Source organism: Suricata suricatta, chromosome X, assembly GCF_006229205.1.
Source record: "Suricata suricatta isolate VVHF042 chromosome X, meerkat_22Aug2017_6uvM2_HiC, whole genome shotgun sequence".
NCBI lineage: Eukaryota > Metazoa > Chordata > Mammalia > Carnivora > Herpestidae > Suricata > Suricata suricatta.
The window spans coordinates 83867291-83872291 of record NC_043717.1 but is presented as its reverse complement, the minus strand read 5'-3'; the positions used below and the strand labels follow the sequence as shown (position 1 = coordinate 83872291).

Here is a 5001-nt window from a genome sequence, read left to right as displayed (position 1 = left end):
TAAGTATTTGTTATTTGAATGGTTTATACACGAAGCACTAACAGTCTGAGAGGCAGATCACAGAAGCTCAGTTCTACAAAACAATCACTAATGAAAAGGCTGCACGAATGGGCCTGTACTGAGAGTGTGGTGGTTGAGGCAAGACCCCAAAGAGAAGGGCTCAGCTCAGAGTGAGAACTCACTCAGGCCCATGAGCCCAGCGACAGAACTAACCTTATTTCCTCCAGCAGGAGAGAGAGTAGCCGAGGCCCCAGCCCTGCAAACGCGGCCTCACTGCCTGGTATCATGAGAGCTCTCTCAGTGGCTCTGGGGGAAAGCGCACAGCCCCTCCCCTACACTACTTTGACAACAAGTACCTCAAGGGGCGCCTGGCTGGCTCAGTCGGTAGAGCATGTGACTCTTAATCTCAGGGTTGTGAGTTCGAGCCTCACGTTGGGTGTAGAGGTTACTTAAAAAATATATTAAATGAAATGAAATGAAACAAAAAGAAAAGAAAAGAAGCCCCTCAAGACACAGGCCAGAGAAATACCAACCTTCTCATTTCATCCTGGCAATTTGGGTCCTGGGCTGCCCTACCCTAGAGAAATGCTCTGGGCTCCTCCTCTGAGGACAGTTGCTTGTCCAGGCTAACTCCAAGTCACCTCTGAAAAAGGCCACCATTCAATGTGGGACTTTTAAATATCAAGAGATGTTGAACGTTCTTGTTAGAACTTTCCCTCAATCACAGCATTTCTATACAAGAGAAAGTGTGGCTCTGCCCAGTGTCATTTCCAAAAATTGATAAGCGATCCAGACATCAGCAGTGGCTATTTTGACACTCCATTATGAGTCATAAAATCTCTATGCAACACCCACTTCCTCAGCTCAGGGTATTATTTATTCCACGGGTTCGGCAAGAGGTCTCAACTAAGTGCAGGATAATCTGCTTCTGAAAACCATAGTTAAGAAAAGGGCAAGTTTCTTGTCATCCTCAAAAACTGATATGCAAAAAATAAATCTGACTAAGAACATGTGGGTGGGAAGGTACAGGGGAAAAAGGATTTTAGAAAAACTTCTCCCATGTTACCCACTCAGAAGCTATTACTGAGCTGTGCCTTTATTTCTTGGTTTCCTGTTTTTGCTTATAGCAGATAAAAACTTGATGGCAATGATCTTAATCTTCCCTGTCAGCCTTCCAAGCTCATGGTGGTGGCAGGGTGTGGGGTAGAACTTGTTCCTGTCTTCAGGCAGGAAACCAAGGTTCAAGAAAATGGGCTCCCACGGTAGATGGAAAATGCGGATAGTCCCCAGGGGGCTGCTGTACAGACATCTAGAACCTCCTCCAGATCTGGGGCAGGGAAGGCATGGTAGCAAGGAGTCTGGATGGAGGTGCACACATGTAACAATATGAATTTGGAAAATGTAGATGAGAAATGTTAATAGACTCAAAGGGGATATTTTCCTTTCCTTAGCTAGCCCAGGGTTTGAAATTCCAACATTAGAGGCTCAGTCATTTCATTCATGTATTCCTCTATTTGTTACTTTTCGCTCCAGAGTCTTCTTTTCTTTTCTGTTTTTTTATAATAGTTTATTGTCAAATTGGTTTCCATATAACACCCAGTGCTTCTCCCCATAAGTGCTCCCCCATGACCATCACCCCCGCCCCCGCCTCCCCCTTCAGCCCTCTGTTTGTTTTCAATATTCAATAATTCAATAGTCTCTCATGATTTGCCTCCCTTCTTTTCAAAGGCAAACATTCATAGGAGAGATTACGTACAATCACCAACATTTTAGTGTGAATTAATCTGTCAAGTTGTTTACTAAGTATATATAGAGAGAAGAGGGAGGAAGGAAGGAAGGAAGGAAAGAGGGAAAGAAGGAAAGAAGGGAGGGAGGGAATGGAAACCAAAGTCATGTTTTCCAGGTCCCTAAAACTGATTTTACAATCATCTCTCCCAACTCCTGAATATCAGAATGGGTGTCAGAGATGGAAAGCTTCACTTGCAGTTTCTTCCGTGTGTAGTCAAGGAACTTGCCAGCTACCTGGGCCCTTATATGTTTGCAGGGACGTTAACAAAAGGAAGATCAGAGGGTGCCTGGGTGGCTGAGTTGATTAAGCATCTGACTTTGGCTTGGGTCCTGATCTCCCAGTTCAAGAGATCAAGCCCCACATCAGGCTCTGCACTGACAATGCAGAGTGTGCTTGGGATTCCGTCTCTCCCTCTCTCCCTTTGCCCAGTCGCTGTTTGCTCTCTTTCTCTCAAAAATAAATAAACTTTAAAAAAATATTAAAAAATAAAAGATCAGGGGCACCTGGGTGGCTCAGTTGGTTAAGTGTCTGACTTCGGCTCAGGTCATGATCTCATGGTTCGTGGGTTTGAGCCCCGAGTCGGGCTCTGTGCTGACAGCTAGCTCAGAGCCTGGAGCCTGCTTCAGATTCTGTGTCTCCCTCTCTCTCTGACCCTCCCCTGCTCGCGCTGTCTCTCTCTCTCTCTCTAAAATAAATAAAAACAGTAAAACAAACATTTTTGAATAAAAGATCAATAGAAAAATCTTCACAGTGTCACCTCCTCCCCCTCCAAGACCCAGCACCACAGCCTTCTGTGAAAACTATCTGAGCCGCCATGACTTTATATTCCCTCAGCCTAGAACGCCGAGGCCCAGCCCATTGCCTCAGTACCAGCAGCTCACTCTGCCTCGAATGCTCTCATTCCTCCTGAAATTTGTATCCGTCACATACGGCCTTCTCAGGTGGGCCTTCCTTAGCCAGCACACATCTACTCTAACGCGTTACCAATTTATTTTCCTTATAACACTTGTTAGTATCTGATTTTATCTGATTATCTTTATTTCCTTCATGTTTTCTCTCCCCATATCACTAAGTAGAATTTTATGAACATTTTAAGGCTATTATTTCTTTTATTCATATATGACCCTAGAACAGTGGCTGTCCCATGAAAAAAACACTCAGTAAATCTTTATTGAAAAAAAGGAATGGATGAATAGATGACCAAATGAGTCCCTACTGTCAACCCCAACCATAATAGATGTTCCCATGATTACATTAAAAAGATACTGCTCACAGAGCACCTGACTGGCTCTGTTGGAGGACTGTGTCACTCTTGATCTTGGGGTTGTGAGTTTGAGTCCCACATTGGGTGTAGAGATCAAATAGACAGATACAATATTTGAAAAAGAGAGATACTGCTTAACATATGAAAAGATGCTCTACCTAAATGTCCATCACCTGATGAGTGGATCAAGAAGATGTGGTTTATCTATACAATGGAGTACTACATGGCAATGAGAAAGAATGACATATGGCCATTCATAGCAATGTGGATGGAACTCAAGGGTGTCATGCTAACTGAAATAAGTCAGGCAGAGAAGGACAGATACCATATGTTTGCACTCATAAGTGTAACAGGAGAAACTTAGCAGAGGACCAGGGGTGAGGGGAAGGGGGGAAAATAGTTGGGGAGAAGGAGGGAGGTAAATCATGAGAGACTCTTGAATACTGAACAAACTGAGGGCTGAAGGGGAGGGGGAGAGAAGGGGGGTGATGGGCATGGAGGAGGGCACTTGTGGGGATGAGCACTGGGTGTTACATGAAAACCAACTTGACAATAAACTATAAAAGGGAAAAGAAGATGCTGTAGGGGGTACCTGGGTGGCTCAATCTGTTTAGTGTCCAACACTTGATTTCAGCTCAAGTAACAATCTCATGGTTTGTGAGATCAAACCCCATGTCAGGGTCTGCACTGACAGTGCAGAGCACGTTTGGGTTCCTTCCTTCCTTCCTTCCTTCCTTCCTTCCTTCCTTCCTTCCTTCCTTCCTCTCTCTCTCTCTCTTTCTCTCCCTCTCTCTCTCTCACCCATAAACACACACACACACACACACACACACACACACACACACACACACACATAAATCTCTACACCACATGCATCAGGGAAATGTAAATCAAAGCAACAATTAGAAAACACTATTCACCTATTAGAATGGCCAAAATCAAGAACACTGACAACACCAAACGCTGGTGAGCAACAAGAACTCTCACTCACTGCTGGTTGGAATGCAAAATGATACAGTCCCTTTGGAAGACTGTTTGCCAGTTTCTTACAAAACAAAACATACTCTTACACAATCCAGCAGTTTTGCCCCTCGACACTTGCCCAAAAGAAGTAAAAACTTATGGCCACACAAACATCTGCAGACAGATGTCTACAGGAGCTTATTCATTACTGCAAAAACTTGGAAGCAACCAAGATGTCTTTCAGTAGGTGAATGGCTAAATAAACTGAAGTAAGCCAGACAACGGAATATTACTCAGTGCCAAAAAGAAATGAAAAAATAAGCTGCAACCTTGAATGCATATTACTATGTGAAAGCAGCCAATTTGAGAAGGCTATGCGCTACATGATCCCAAATATATGACATTCTGACAAAGGCAAAACTATGGAGATGGTAAAAAGATTAGAGGTTGCCAGGGTTTGGGGGGTGAGAATCAGAGAGGGATGAATAGAGAATTTTTAGGCCAGTGAAAATATATGATGCTGTAATTACAGAAACATGTCATATACACTTGTCCAAACTCATAGAATGCACGACACCAGCCTCTCATAGTAGAGGGAACGAGCCTCCCAGTAACCCTTCACGTGAAACTCTCCTCTGCCTGGGTATGGCCTCCAAGAGAACAGGGCTGGGGTATATATACTTTATTTTTTTGAGAGACAGGGAGCTAGCTGGGGAGGGGCAGAGATACAGAGGGGGAAAGAGAAATCCCAACCAGGCTCCGTGCTGTCAGCACAGAACCCAGTGCAGAGCTCAAACTCATGAACTGTGAGATCATGACCTGAGCCAATGCCAAGAGCTGGATACTTAACCAACTGAGCCACTCAGGTGCCCCAATTTCATTTTAAATAGCCCTAACTGCAGCATCTAACAGAAAAAGGAAGTACGTCATAGTACTGATACTGAACCGATCATATAAATATAGCTGTATCCTGTCATAGCACTGA

The 5001-nt window shown here is 44.1% G+C and overlaps 1 non-coding gene across 1 annotated transcript; it reads left to right on the top strand.

The window, feature by feature from the left end:
• Nucleotides 1-366: 366 nt before the first annotated feature.
• Nucleotides 367-439, top strand: TRNAK-CUU. Its single transcript has one exon. It is a non-coding gene; the product is annotated as a tRNA-Lys (tRNA).
• The last annotated feature ends 4562 nt before the right edge of the window (nucleotides 440-5001 follow it).